Source organism: Haemaphysalis longicornis, unplaced genomic scaffold, assembly GCF_048455015.1.
Source record: "Haemaphysalis longicornis isolate Haplotype H1 unplaced genomic scaffold, Haemaphysalis longicornis Haplotype H1 scaffold_5, whole genome shotgun sequence".
Classification (NCBI taxonomy): domain Eukaryota; kingdom Metazoa; phylum Arthropoda; class Arachnida; order Ixodida; family Ixodidae; genus Haemaphysalis; species Haemaphysalis longicornis.
The window spans coordinates 35942880-35959089 of record NW_027526385.1 but is presented as its reverse complement, the minus strand read 5'-3'; positions in this window follow the sequence as shown (position 1 = coordinate 35959089).

The window sequence follows — 16210 nt, the reverse complement described above, 5'->3', positions numbered from 1 at the left end:
ACTTCCATGGGCTGCACTCTGGGCCATTCATAAATCTGAACAGAAGTATTTCTTCCTCCTCCTCCTTCTCTGCCGCAAATCTCTTTGCCTCCGTCCGTGGCGCAGAGACGGAGAAAGGTCAGACGTCTACCACCATGTTGGAGCTTACACTATTTTATAAAAAAAGTTTCCACTCTTGTGCTACACCAATACAACTCAACCAACCACCGTTCATGCATTAATTTAGCCCTACGAAGAATATCTCTTTGAAGTAATAAATGGTGTGGTTAAGTGCATTTCCGTTCTCTCTGGTTTTAATATTTGTGGAGCGATGTGAGTGAATTTAAGTGACGTCGCACGGGTAATCGTTGTGGGTGCTGTTTACAGCTTTGCTTTCAAACCACATTCACGGAGTGGATTGGCGAGATTTTTTGTTCCTTGACCTAGATTTTTTACCTTCTCTACACGTTTGCTTTTGACCTGGGGCTTGCAGATAGCTTATGATAATGAACCCTCGCACCGCCTGTTCTGCTTCAGGCGTTTCTGAGAACCTTTTCGTAGACAGCGCGGTGCGGCACTAAACCCCTCTCATCGTTTCTCTCCAAGAATTTCCCATAATATCAACCTCCCCGCTGACCTCCCTCTCACCGACTTCGCGGCTCAAACTATACAACCTTCTTTTCCGCTCACTATCTCCGCTACATACCCCCAATCCAATCCGCTTTCTAACTTCCACTTCTCTTGTGTCACCTGGGGACGCACCCCTACATAAATTGTGCCACCCAGGCGATGGTTTGCCCTGCCGAAGGGAAGTGGCTTTGCTGAAACGTTAGCAACAAAGCAACAAACCTGGTTTCTACCTTGTTCAAAGTTTTCTTATATATATGTATATATATATATATATATATATATATATATATATATATATATATATATATATATATCTATATATATATATATATATATATATATATATATCATAATGGTTGCTTTTTTTTTCTTTTTTCTCATGTTCATACCGCGTGACTAATTTCTGGTTAACCCTTTTTTCCTTCTTCCACATCACTCATTTTTTTAGATGCCCACGAACCATGATCCCATTGTACAGACTCTCGCTTCCTCTTCCCTGCCCGCGCCCTTTCTACATTCTCTATATATATAACGTTAAAACGAACTCATTGTATACTCTAAAGAAGGAGAGCCCTCTTCCTGGAACGTCAGTGAACATTTATTAGATGGGACGCATCTCTTGCTCTGAGGCATGTCCCTCCTGCGTCGTCTATATATATATATATATATATATATATATATATATTTATTTATTTATTTATTTATAGCTTTCCGCGGCGCATTGTCGGTTCATCTCACGAGAAAGCTTGCGCCCCTTTTCGAACATTCCGCTTGTACTATTCCTACAAGGCTCCCGCTGCCCTATTCATGTGGTCGCCGTCGAGAACCACGGAATCAGAACAGCGCGTTTTTAGTACGCAACAAGAGTTTGTAATTATTGTGACGCGCCTGCCCGGGAACACGTGATGCTGTTTATGGTTTTGGAGGCAGAGATGAGACGGTTAAATAATTATTATGCAAATTTTTGTATTCAGACAATTCTTAGCGGCTATAATTCTGTAGACACAATGTAGTTCATTTTTGTTCACAATCAATGCTCTTCCTCCCGTTTTAAACCATACTGGTAACATTCTGCAAGATGTTTTTCATAGATGACTTAAATTTGGCGTAGGTGAGAGCCCTTATGAGGGTACTACGTGGCAGCAGCAGATTTTGCTAAAATTCTGTAACCTCATTTTCCCGTCTTAGTATCATTGTCAGCAGGCCCGGTGGATCGATTATGCATATACATACTGCAGTTTTAGCGGCGCCGAATTGTGGAATCACGCTGGCGGGCGCTATCATACGGACGCCGCTACCGAAGCGTCTGCCTTGTGTTTCGTATGGCTCACGCCGACGCCAGCTGGTGTGACTAGTAGTGAGCTAAGATTGCTTATTGGGACTAGTTATGCCAGAGGTGTTCACGGGTGAGGATTTTTTAGACCCCTAGAACATGCTAGCAAGGCAAATAAACGCTGAACAATGAATACCGAGTGTGAGGAGAGCACTAGCGCAATTTGTTCACTGCACTTGAAGTAAAAATTACAACCTCTCTGAATGGTTTCAGAGAAACACCGAATAAGCAGAAGTCCACTCACAGTAGCGAGAAAGAGAACGCTTTTTGAATCGACAATCCTGTAAGTATATTTTTCAATATGGCTGCTTCTTAACGCGTGTAACCAGGCTAAAAAGCTAATGTTATAGAAAATCTATATTGACATTGTTATTTGTGAAAATCTATTTATGTGCCAGCAAGGTGTTATTGCAATCCGCTTGTATGCTGATAGGGTGCGACCCCCTACAACGTTAAAGTGACATCACATTTGAACGTATTGTAGCCATTTGAACACGGAAGGAATTCCTTCCCTCATTTTCTTCTAAACCTCAACCACAGAAGGCTAGTAAACAAAGCTAAGAAAGCGTAATCAAGAATTTTACGGATATTTAAAACTGTTCTTTGAACTAACGGTTGCTTTCTGGTACGTTATTTGCAATGATGGAGAACAACAGAAGTGGTTTACTTACGGCACCTGAAAGACCTTTGGATTGGATACGAAGGATCAAAATCATTTCGAGACTGTCGAGTCGGAAGGCCATGTTGAACTGAAATTAAAGTGACAAATCAGGCCGTGAAAACCCAGCAAGCACAAGCGGGCAGGCTTATGGAGCTTGTCATGATGGCGAACAGCGCAGGAATTTCGACGCCAGGAAAAACAGCATACGAAGAACAGCGGTTTAGGCAAATTGCTTTAATTGCAATACGATATACATAGATATCTATATATATTTAAGGGTAGACAGTCAAGAAAGTAAAGGAAACCAAACGGGAAAATAGGATAAGTAAGATATGTTTTTTGGAACGAAAGAAAGTGGCAAAAAACTGCCTGCCGGGTGGGATCCGAACCTACTATCTCCAGAATACGCTTCTGGTGCGATGACCAAAGGGGAAAATTAAGGGGAAGGGATGAAAACGAAGGGGAAGGAATCCAAAGTAGAAATGTGGGTACCACCACCGGCTACCACCCCCAATCGCAGGGCGTAGTCTGGAGGTCGTAGGTTTGGATCCCAACCGGCAGGCATTTTCGCTCATTTTCTTTCTTTCAAAAAATATACCTGACCAACAACATTTTCTCCTTTTGTTTCCTTTGTTTCTTCACTGCCTACTCTTATTGGTCATTATTCAACCAGCTCCTAATTTCCTATTCTAATTCGCTATATGAATAGCGAGAATCTGTTCTTGCAGTCTTGGCCCCATAGGTAGCTTAAGAAGGTTGAACGCTTGTCCAGCGTTCCCAACATGTCGCAGACGCTCGAGTTTCAGCCCGGGGGTTAAAAAGAAGGTCCCTTTCACCCCGCGCAGTCGGAGTGGCGCTGGCTAACACACCCTGACAAAGAAAAAAATACCTTGAGTTAAATACCTAACAAAGTAAAGCGGCAAAATGCCCCACCGGTGGCATAGTGATCATCGCAGCAGACGCGTAGTCTGGATTTTGTTGGTTCTAATCCCACTTGGCGTCGATTTTTCTCTACTTTCTCTTAAAAAATATGTCGGACCTACCACATTTTCCCCTTTGCTTTCCTTGGCTTTCTTGACTGCCTACGCTCATGTCTGTCTTCATTGAACGAGCCCCTAAGTTTCCATTCCAATTCGTAATAATATATATATATATATATATATATATATATATATATATATATATAGCGAATCAGAAAATGGGAAATGAGGGGCTCCGTGAAAATAAGACAGAAAATAAGGGTTGGCAGTCAAGAAAACCTCGGAAAGCAAAGGAACGTTTGTGGTGGGACATAGAAAGAGATGAAGAATTGTTTGAGTCGAGAAGAAAGTGGTGAAAAAATGCCCGCCGGGTGGGATCCGAACCCACGACCTTCTGGAGGTCGTGGGTTCGGACGAGTAGACGAATAGTGCGTTTTACCACGTGTGCCTGACGTACTGAAGTAAGTACTGAAGTGAAGTGAGTACTGAAGCATGTGGCGTGGTACATGCATACAGGCATTCTCTAGCACACAAAAAAAACCTTGAGGCATATTTCACAAAGGTATTTCTGCTTTCTATTAAAATACCGATTGGATTAGCTTTTGAGAAAACCAATAAAAATTATGCCCATTAGGACGCATCAAATTTAAGAGATAAAAGGTACAAGCACCAAAACATTTGAAGGTCGATTTGCGAAGTGACCAATCTTATCGGTTTGTTACTGTTTGTCTGTGTAATATTCTGATTATTTTACATTTTTAAGTATTTTTCCCGTGCATTTTCTTTTTCTTTGCTCGAAAGAACACAGTAAGTACAATATTCCACCATCTTAACTGCGCCATCAACCTCACTTTTGGCGCTGCCTCGCCTTTTGTGAGACAGTTCCATACAACACCGGCGTGAGTCCCGAGACTCGGGGCATTTACGCTCACGCGTGAACAGAGGAAGCGTTTTCCTGGGGTTAATTCTAGCGGGCTTTCTCAGGGACGTATCCAGGGGGGAATTCATATTGGCACGTGCCCCCCTGATACAATCTGGACAAGGTGTGTTTGCGGGGGAAAATTCCAAACGAAACCCCTGAAGCCGCCTGCAGGAGCGAAACCAGCTTCAAAGAGACTCGTTCATTCAAATCTGAAAACCACAATACTGCAACAGCTGCTCCCTACGCACGCTCGGTTTGCTGTATATATAAATATGCACCCGTTCCTGTTCTTGCTGCACTTCGCGCCGAATGCGTCGAGTTGCGTCGAGTTACGGCGGGTTACCTGCAGCCGCGCAAGCCGTTGCGTGCCGTAAACGTCCGTGCTGTTTCACGGGCGAAATAGCATGAAAAATGTTATATGGGCATACATTTGGTCACGATTTACACATTAGGTCTTGTAATCTATTGTCTTTATTATAAACAAGCTGTAATAACTCGACAGAGCATGCCACTGAATTTCGTTCGTTCAACAACAAGTACGTGCAAAGTTTACTTTTATACCGACATTGGCTTCCACTGTCTTCTGGACGGAAATAAAAAAAACCTGCTCTAAGAAACTCCCTGTTTTCTGCCCATCCTAAATTGCCTCCACACGCACAAAACTGTACAGTTCTCTTTAGTACTGAGCTTTTATTTTAAGCACTGTTCTTTGATGCCTTGGCCCCGCTCTTGATTCGAATCAGCATTCTGTATTTGCCTAACCGCATGTTTAGTGCAACCAAGTTTGGCAGAAACATGGTTGCACCAAGAAACATGAAATAAGATCAACACTAAACAACAGAGCAATACGGTATTCCGTTGTTTGTATAAATGCAAAGAAACTAACAAACGGTGACTACATGAGGCAAAATGCAAAACCCCTTGTATTTACTGCTATAGTATTCCAATTTGCCGCAGGTAGAGTAAAGCGCCTTTTTAAGGTTGCCCCGGCAGGTATAAAAACAGCAGCAGCGACACGGCCCAGAATCACTTATCATGAAGACACATTCGTGATGAAACCAGGCTTGTTTTTTATCAAAACACACTAATCATCCCTCAGGACAGGTGTATTTGCGCCATTGATTTCTTTTTTTCTTCGAATACAGCGGCTACCACCAGATTGACCTCTTTGATTTTGTCGATGTTCAACTGTCTTAGATGTTGCAGGAAAGAGGAGTCATGAAAAGAGTCAATGCGTATGCATTCCGTTGTGGTAGGAGAATTTTCGCATTTCGCAGTCCGAATAGGGCTACGGCGCTGCGGCCGGGAGGTCAGATTGTAAACTACGGTGCTTACCTTCGCTTTGAGCGTTGCCGTTGCCAGAGTCCACAGCTTGCATTCGGCCAGAGCTTCTCCCGACAGTGGCTACCGCCGAAGAGACAAGTTCAGTCGGCCACCAGAGGACGGCAAAGAGAAGAAATGCGCTCTGAAGGCAGGTGGGAGTTGAAGCGCCCGACGGGGGTCCAAACGGTCCGCTCCGATACTTCATGATTTCCTTAGCAGGGCAAAGGGGCGTGACCTCTGAATCAACCGCTGGGGCAGATACACCTCTTCCTCCTTTTTTACGCTTGGTATCTCAACGAGTGGAAAGATTACTGGGCTTTGTGGTTGGCTTCGCGCAGGACACAGCTGATGATGATGAGGACGACAATGTTCCTCGGTCAATGGTATGCACCCAAACAGGGAAGACGATGATGATGGTACGATGCCTTGGATGTTGATGGTGCGCGTCCAGAAAGGAAGATCTTTCATAACTAAATCGTTAATTTTTCTTATTTTGAACTCTAAACCATTGATTATTTTTTAAGAAAGAAGACCGTGGAATTGAAGTTCACTATGAATAAAATTTGAATTTTCATGTAATTACAAATTATTTGGCTACGACAGCGGCCTGCACGACACCATTTAGCATCAACACAAATATATATAGGCATCTTTTAAAGATGATAGTCTTTCTTGGTCTTTCTTTATGTCTGCATGTCTGTCTGTCTGTATGTCTGTGACTCGATTCAGCCACGCTGCCAAAGCAAAGTAGATATTGTGCAATAGTCTTTTATGCTCACAGCCAAAGGTAGAAGTCTAAGCCAGGTTTATATATTCATATTGTAAACTTTGTTGAACAAGAACAAGACATTATTATACTAACATAATACAGGAAATTAGTAAACAAGTGATATTAACAGTGTTCCTTATTAAACAATTCATGGATACTTGGTTTGTCAATAGTAAATGATATTCTACATCTACTGCAGAATATGACAAATCAAGCGGGAACAGCAACGAAAGATAATGATGTACTGAAAGATCTTTGCAGGCACCCACAAGGGGGGATTGGCATGGGCTAATTTGGTTGTTCCACTACCTGGGTTCTATGTTCTGTTTGTAACGCACGTGCCGAACGGCCACGCGGTTCTATAAACCTTGAAGTCGCTGCCTCGATTCACGCGCGTCACCGCCGTACTGCAACGCTGGCATCGGGGAGCCTCGCCTGTAGCAGTGAAATGCGGTAAATTCAAATCGCCTTGAGCAAACCCTTGGTGTGTTTACCTTGGGGCATGCGCGACGGTACAGGAACAGCAGGAGAGGTTAGCGAGAAAACAACACGGGACATTTCCTCGGAAAATGTCTACAAAGGCTATCGTCTTTTCACGAATTTTGCAATGAAAGGAGCAGATAGGCGGCCATTTTTTTCGTACCCACCGCTTGTCGCCTCAAAAGACATGTGGTGCCGAAAGGTCACCTCTTTACTTTCAATCGGCTCCTTCAAAAGCACCTCTCTAGCTGCTGAGGAGTGGCGGTGAAAAACTTGTTCAGTTGTTCCGCAACCTTGCTCCTACAAAAAGTTACATCAGGTAAGCCGAACTGCAGAACAACTGCAAACAATACTTGAGGAATTACAATTAATATTAGTGCATGTTCACTCTCTGAAGAAGGCTGACCTGCGAAGCTGGACGCAGTACAGAAAATGCACAAAACAAAACACGTTTGTTTGTAATTTGCGAACGAAAAATTGCTTCTGAGCACAAGAAATTTTTGAAGGACTCGATATTTTTTCTAGTAGACAAAGAAAGCGCTGTTTCTTTTCGTCCCGCGTCCTAGGCATCTATTTGCGTAACACACCAGCCCAATCCGCTCGACAACTGTGGACAACAGAAGTTCCGGAATGGGCGGCGGACGTACACGTTTAAACCTCCCGCCAGCACTACAGAGAACTCATTTGTTGGCCTCCTCAATTATTAGTGCCGGATCGTTCGCGGACTGAGCGGTGTGAAAAACAAGATATGCCCTTTAACCCATTTGGCATGGGCATAAAAAAAAGATAACATAAAATCACACTAACCTGATAGGGGCGATATTACTGTGGACTCCACCCAGACCTGTCTCCACAATGCGCCGAGCATGCAACAAGCTTTTGCGACGCACATAGATGGTGTGATTACGCAGGTCGTTCGCTTTCAGTCGAAAGGACAGCCATTGTGTCCATGGTCAATGGTTGGGGCGATCGTACACTGGAGTATAAGCGCACGGCCACCTCCCTTCTCATGTTGGGTTTGGAGTTTTGATCTTCAGGGTTAGCTGCCTGGTTGTTTCGGTCTTCCCGCCAATAAGCAGGTGAATGCTACACCTTATCCGACGCAGTTCACAAAAGTCTGGAGTGCCCTGCTTAAACATGACCCGACTCTTTGTGCGGTCTATAATTAAGTCTCTACTGCTCTATTAGCCTTAATTTGAGCATATGCAACAAGCTGAGTGGGCCCGACTTCAAGCAATTAATAGAGCTGCAATGCGCACGATCACCTGCCTCCTCAAACAACGCCTTTATAATCTCTTCAGGCAGAAGCTCAACTCAACACCCTGGATGAACATGTACATCAGTGCCGCTGTGCTCGCAAGCACAAACTTAACTTTGTTGTAGAGGCAGCGGCGTTTGCGATATTCATGGGCAGTCCCCTACGCGCCTTACCAGCACACCCTGTAAGTACGTCGTCCTGGCTGTACCATCAAGTGACCGACAACCACCCACTCATTCGACTTCCCAGTCGGTCAACAGAAAACGCAGACGCGCAATGCCTCTACAACCTGGGGCTGTGAACCAGCCCCAAGTTGTAGAGCCATTTGTGGATGACGGGGCGCAAGTTGGCGTTTTAACTACGGCGACCGAATGTCCCGCTCATTAGGAAGTGAACCAAAACGGCGCTTACTTAACACTCCGGAACTGGCCTTCTATTCTGGCGTAGCCTAAAGCCAAGCGGGGCGGACTGCAAGCGCTTCTACCGGACCTTCTTCAAGCCCCCCCCGAAGTTTTACTCCACAAATATACAGGGACACAATGGCGGCCGTGCAGGATTTTCGCCGTGTAGCCTTCAACTCGTCGGTCTCAAGAGACATTCACGAACTACTGGAAACTTACCCCGGCCCTCTCCGACTGTCCTGGTCCCCGCGTAATGCTATCATCGCTCATATTGCGGGGGACAGTTCTGTCACCTTACGTCGGTTCCACGACCGCTGCCCATGCTGACAAATGACCCCACATGACCAATTTATCAAACTTATGGAAGCTCTGAGTTGTGCCACACGCGCTCCCATCCAACCATGTAGCACATACCTTCCCATTGGGCTAACTCGCTGGAAGGGGATACTGCTGTGTGGACGTCGAGTTGGGGTGGACCTATCTACTGCGGTAACCCGGGTGTGGCCACCGGGATACCAAGCCCCGCTTACAAACAACTGCCTCTCTTGTACGGCTCCTGTCGAAGACGGCGACACCAATCACCTGTTATGGATGTGCCCGTTCATGAGTGCAGCAAGATCCTCATATCTTGGTGGCACAGACCTGCATCCTTGGAGACCGCCGATCGCCAACGATGCCTGTGTGGGCGCCATCACCACTGTCTTCTCAATTTCCCCCGGGAAACGGGTGCCAACTTGTACCTTAAGGAGTTTATGCCAACGGGCATACTACCAATAAAGATTCCCATTGTCCCCATCAAGGACTTCACAATTCACAGGCTGTAAATATGTTAGGCTCATATTCTACTGTACAAAGCCACTTTACCAATTCTTTGCATGGTGTCTGTAAATGTTACCTGACACGCGTGAGGATAACCTTTAAAGTGTAAGCTTTATATGTTTCACGAAACGCCAAACATGAGCATCACCCTCACACCAATGGTACCAAAATTGCTGCCGCTGAAAAAAGAGTGCAACTATAAAAAAAACAATATGGTTCCTGTAACTCCTTCACGCGGGTCTCCAGTTAAAAAGCGGAGTTCGCTAACCATTGCGCCATCCAGGCGACCAGGCAAAGAAATACAAAAGCTTTCATATGCATGCCTGCTGACAGGTCATCGTAACCTCATGAGTAGAATGCGCCACCGAATTGGAAAAAAAGATTCAGCAACAATCAGAAAGGCGAAAAAATACAGCAAGCGAAATCGAGTCAAACTGGTGGAAAGGTCTTCCTAACAGCGTCTCCCATCTCTCTGTCTTCGGTGTTATCGGGACCCACGGTTTCGGCTATGCCGGGCCCCTAGTCACTGAACTTCTTGAAAGCGCAGATTTCTATAACTCACTCACGGCTTATAAGTGTTGCCGAAAATGCGGTGTAGAAAAGCCATGTTTTGCCGTCGATGGTGACAATAGTGGGTAATGTGAAACAAAAACGATACCCGCGGTTCGAATCTAACCTTCGTCTCTTCCGCTAAGAAGTCGAAAGTGTATCTCATTGCTGCTCCCCGAGATAGTAAATGCAATTAATTTTGAGAGGGACATTTCGATAGTACGTACGCATTTTCGGCCCACCTACACACTCTGAAGTCGCATACTGTCTTTTGTAAGTCAAAAAGCATAGCCGCAACTGATTCCTTATGGTGATCTCACTAAAATATGCGATGTTTTTTTTTTGGCTACCAAAACTTACAGTACTTTAAGGTGTCAAAGCCTTCCATTGTTCGGTCAAGCTTAGGTGACGCAACAAATATCTTTGAAAGTTAAATAAAATTTTCCCACATATTATATCATTAGTTCAGCCGTGCGGCTTTTCTTTTCTGTCTCTGCTTGCAGATTTGTTCCCCGCACCCTTCTAAAGGAAGAAAGGAGAGCTAAAGACCTAAATATGGAAGCAGTGCAGAGCAGTTCATCTCCTCTTCTGAAGCGAAAAAAGGTGCACACTTAGTACAGCAGCAGCTGGATGGTCCATTTACTTGAGGCTGATCATTTCGAAAAAAACATGGCGCAGCTTGCGCAAATGGTGCAACGCTGGAGCAGCAGTAGACCTGGTGGCCGTTTTCCCTGCTTCGGAGACCAAGCTGTTGCACCTCGCATGTATTTACGAACTGGCTGATGAAAGGTTTTCTTGACGTGGACGCCCTAAACATTTTAAATAGCCAGCAGGTATCACACAGCCGACAGAGTAGACTGCATTAGCACGCCCTAGAACCCGGGTACCCGGATTCGTTAACTCGGACCCTTGGTGCCTCACTTCAGGAGCGAACGCACGCGAACTGGCAAGCAAAAAGTACGCCATATATTACGGTTAAACGCTGGGCAGAGCGTTCTGGGGAGGTGGAGCTGGTCGATAGCTGTGCGCTGCTCACCGGGCTCACTCGTGCGCATGGTATTTTCTTAGGATTGCTTTGTGAGCTCCTCACGAGGCGCGAGTTCAAACTCAAGCCTGGACGACACCGCTCTACAGGAGAGTTTTTAGCTTCTGTTGTGGAGTCACGTCACGACTTCACTGATGCCAGTGACGCTCTGCGGAGTCTTGAATATGCCAGTGAAGTGAGCGAGAAGCTCGGAGGGGTGTGTTGGCGTGACTGAAGCATAACGCTCAAATTTATTTAACAACTCAGCCTTTAAAAACAGCGCCAAGTAGACAGTACACAAGACACAAGCTGGTTACGACAGAGAACTTTTAGGCCTTGCGGTTGGAAGAGCTCGTGAGTGGGTGAAGCGCGGATCGGTACCGGACGAGGAGCATCAGGAATAAGAAAATTTTCTCGGTCATACTCTACGCGCGCTCACTATCGCACGAATTAAAAATTGCCGATAGACATTACGAGCTAAACATGTTGTTCCCTGAGCTAAACAAGTAAATTCGAATGTGCAAAATTGTTGACAACAGGTTAGCCGAAGCGGCTGCTCATTCACTATGCTATGGCAAACACGTGCCGTCATTTCTAGTTTGGAGACTGGCATTGGTGTATCTGATTCCGTTTTCTTCAAAACAAAAAAGCTTACATCGGGCCAACGGGCCACTGCTTACAACTCATGGAACACAAACTGTCGTTGCCCGGAGATAATTTAAGTATATTGCTGAACATTGCCGTGCGTGTGGTTGCCTCCCGTCTATGAGAACATTCTTCTAATTGTCAAAAAGCTCACTTTGTACTGGACGTTATCAAATGTTTCAGATTAAAAGAAATGGGGACAATTGCTTGAGTAGTGCGTCGTTTTCGTTGGCAGATTGGAATTTTGGCTTTGTGGGGTCAGTGCCCAATAGAACGCAAAGCGTGCCACTGAGCATGCGCAGTTGTTAGACAACGTAACAAGTAATAATCATCGGTCGCCTCTAAATGAGAGCAAGGTGTGGTTGAAGAGGTTATATGTATATCTGTTGCTTTCACGTAAACCTATACAGTTTGCTTTCCTCTTCTGAATCCTGTGTGTGGTGCTGGGAGTCTCCGCCTCTCCTCCCTGTAGGGAGGCGGATGGCGGTGTGGCAGTCTGAACCCTGGCGGTTGATAGACAAGCTGGCTTCGCTACTTCAATTCAGACAGATGACCTCGGCGTGACCATAAGCCCTTGTACCGTACCAGTTAAGTGTCGATCATAATCTGAGGCTAGGTTTTGGTTGTGGGCAGGGTATAAACGCGATGAAATGAAGCCTTACCGGATGGAATTAGGAGTTTATCGCTTAAGGACTGGTGTCAACGGTAGGAGAAAGCTTTATTACGGCTGCCTGCCTACGACGCCTTATACCGCTGAGTGTGCTTCATAACATATTTTCTGATATAGTGACAAATCAATTGCCTATTCATCACCTGCTCAATACTTAAGTGCTTGGTCGGAATTGAAATGAAAACTTTAAGAATGTGTTGAACCTTGCGGTTTGGTCATTACAGTTTATTTTTCACTTCATTCTGGAAGAACAAGTACCACAGTGTGCATGGGCTCCTATGAGCTCCTGTATTGAAAGTCATTTTTAACAGGAAATGGTTTTCTTCCAGGATTCACGAAGACTTCACTTACGTCATATCCGTCACGGAATTGACTCCAGTAAAACGAAGCAAGCTTCTTGTAAAAGGTGCACCCGTGAACAACGAGTTTTCTTGCGGGGAAGCAACATTTCGTGCTAAAGAGGACGTTATACTTCGGGTTGTTCGTTTTCTAGTGTTATATTTTAACAGGAGAGTGTTTTATGCCAGGCTCCACTAAGATTTCACTAACGTCATATCCCTCACGAAAATGTCGCCAGTACACCTTTACCGAAGGTACCCGCCAACAGGACTTCTCTTGCCTGGCATACCCACAGGACAGTCGTTAACCCGCAAATGATGCTCGACTGAGTATTTCGCAGCACGTTCAACTTTCCTGTTTTACGAATTCCTTTAAAAGAAGAACGGACCACTGTTTTTTTTTGCGTTTGCGGCATTCTTTTTGCCACTGCAATTAGTACGTAAAGCTTTCTAAAGTCACGTCCTAGCGTTTCATACAAGCCTCTGCAACATCGGACCATCTATTAGCGGGGAGTCGCCATTTGCAGACTGGGGCTACCCCGCTCACAGGCCTCTCGCCGCCACGATGGCTGGGGCCGCAGCTGGCGTGCCGGGACAACCGGAGCGTGACAGATTTCCACCGCAAGGCGGAGCGAAGACATCCCGATACCGCAATGGAGTACGACTAGCTTAGCGGAAGGACAATTCACCATGCCGGACATTGCCTGGAAATGTCAACCAAATGACGCCAAGTGAATCAGCCGGCCTAGTCACCGATCATGGAGCCAGCACCAAGTAAGCTTTCTCAAGTTCCGCTTACCCCGAGACTCCAACAATCTTACTCGAAAATCATCTATCGACCACGAGACGGGCTACGACTGGCATTATGGAGCGGCCGCCAAATCACGGAAGTGGTGCAGGTGGCAAGCAAGATACCAGCGAGATTATTTAACTAACAGGTAACCATGCAGGTGCAAGCCATACAAAACCTCGTTGTCGCCAGTACCCCCACCGAGGAGCATTTCTGCTGTGGAAGTAGCTGTTCTGGGATGAAATATTAAAACGAGTCGCAGATGCTCAATCATCAAATTTACGACCCTCCCTTATAAGCCTAAACCGACAAGGGCTCTTGGATTTACGTATGGAGAGTGACCCGCTATCAGCGAGAACCAAACATAAGATATGTGGTCTCCAGCCCAACATGAGTCAACGCCGCCACAGTCGCGGGGGTGTCCGGTGGGAACTGTAGTTCGCTCAAGCCCGATCTGATAGGGGCGGCCACGAAAAGATGTTCTGGTGGGAGGCTTCGTCATGCACGGAGAAAACCCAGTCGATTATAGATGACTCCACTTCAACGACTAAAACGCTCCAATGAATGATCAAACACGCTTTTGACTCGCTGAATTGGGATGACCTCTGAAAAACGCCTACCGTAAAATTCCGAGCAAGCGCCCCCCCTCAGCAAGGCGGAATTACCGGCAAAGTGAAGGGGTGCACTATCCTGGAACGGCACCAAAATTCAAGATGGAGGCGACAATTGTTTTTACAGAAAAAAACGCAGTGCACGTGGTTTTAAATTTTCATTAGGAAGATGAACTTTATTACGCAAAAGATGTTACTGTTAGTTACTTTGGAAACCATTGGAAAACTTAGCAGCAAAAAAAAGTTTGCAGCACTCTGCTGCCTCAGTCTTCGGGTGCTACGGCTTGATCTTACTGCTGTTCGTCACTTTCGAAACCATCGAAAGGCTCCTCAGAGTCTAGCCAAAGACAGTTCAGCGCACTCGTCTTCCAGTCCGCCCCGCTCTTCTGGCACCACGGCTCCGACATCTGCCAGCCCGCCGTGCAGGTCGCCGTCCTCGGAGCCATCGATTGCGTTTGCAATGCCGCACCCCTTGAAGCAGCGCGCCACAAGGACGTGCTGCCGCGACGGCTTCTTAAAGTTGCCTTTTGACGTCATTTCACCGTCGCAGGAAGTTCGCGGAAGTCCGGAAGGCGCCTAATGCCTCCGCAGATTCCTTGGGCGTCCTCTGGCTCTCGTTCATGGTGTGGCACATTGCAACGCCGAACCACTGCTTCCAAACCGGCTTATGTAGTGGCTGGAAGCTACAAAGTTACCTAACGGCATGCTGTTTGCTATTTTCACAGCCTCTTCAGACAGCAGCCGGTTGCTAACGGCGCGTCCCGCGCTTCTTTCGCGCTCTAAGAACTCGAACAGCGTATCGTCCACGTACTCGCTGAACACTGGGCCGCCGTTGCTTAGCTTCCGTCGAAGTTTTGCTTTTCCGAAGTTTTGCTGCAGGAGATTGTCAAAATTCTTCACCTATTCACGTATGCGCTTTCGGTCGAGCTTGAACTGTCCGGTGCACGTTTTTCCCGTGCTCTCGGTGCCATCGGATCACCTCGACTTTCTTTGCAACTGTGTAGGAATGCATGACCTACCACCGCCAAAACAAAGAAACAAATGGCATGTAGCGTTCGGTTGAAGCAGATTGGATTGGATTCTTAGACTGGCTCCAGCAAGCCAGTGTTGCTTGCACGTGGTGCGTGATAACTGTGTGGAGGGAGGGGGGGTGCTTTCCCGGAATGGCTCGGAAATTCGAAATTAGCACTGAAGTGGTGGGGGCGCTTGCTCGGAATTTTACGGTACTGTTTCCACTCACACAAAGTGTAAACAAACGCCCTTTTTAATAGTCGGGAGCAGGGCGCGTTCGCTTCGCTACAAGAAACTGGATTGCTTACTTGGGTTGCACTCGAACAGAACTGCTGTGGGGCTACTCGAAAACCGCGTAGCAAACATAATTAGCTGGAAGCACTGAACACAATGAAAAACAGGCCCTATTTAGGCACAGTCTACGCCCTGGCTGCACTTTTTAAAGAAGTATTGGAGTTACCTACCTTATTCGAGGAAGTAAATACTGCAACTCGATTTCAGGTGACTCTGTTTGCGGATGTTTTCACAAATCGTACTATCTGAAAGTTAGCTTAACAAAGATATGGCCACATTGGGAAAAAGCAACACTCTTCCAATCAATTCGCGAATAAACTGTCTGCAAGAAATTACAATAGACTGTTCCTAGGCCTGGTTTGGGGATGCGAGGAGCATTTACCGAGGCTGGCGGAGTTATTCCTGTACTTGACCTTACTTGTTTTTAAATTCGGTGAGATGTAAGTCGACCTAATTTACTTCTCTAAGCTGCATCCTACGCCGGCCATACTTGAACCACACAACGCATGAGAAGCCCCGGCGAGTAGAATTCAACAACCACACCAGCCGGCATTCGACCAATTTGTATCTTTTTGAGCAGACAGCGGTCATCTCGAAATACTTGACTGGAGATAGGCGGCGCCTGTTCCGGCAAAAAAGGTGCATGTACGAAAACAGTCTCCGTGACCTGCAATTGATCTCGCAAAGGTGACGAGAAATGTCTGGGGCGTTGTTGAAAGCAGT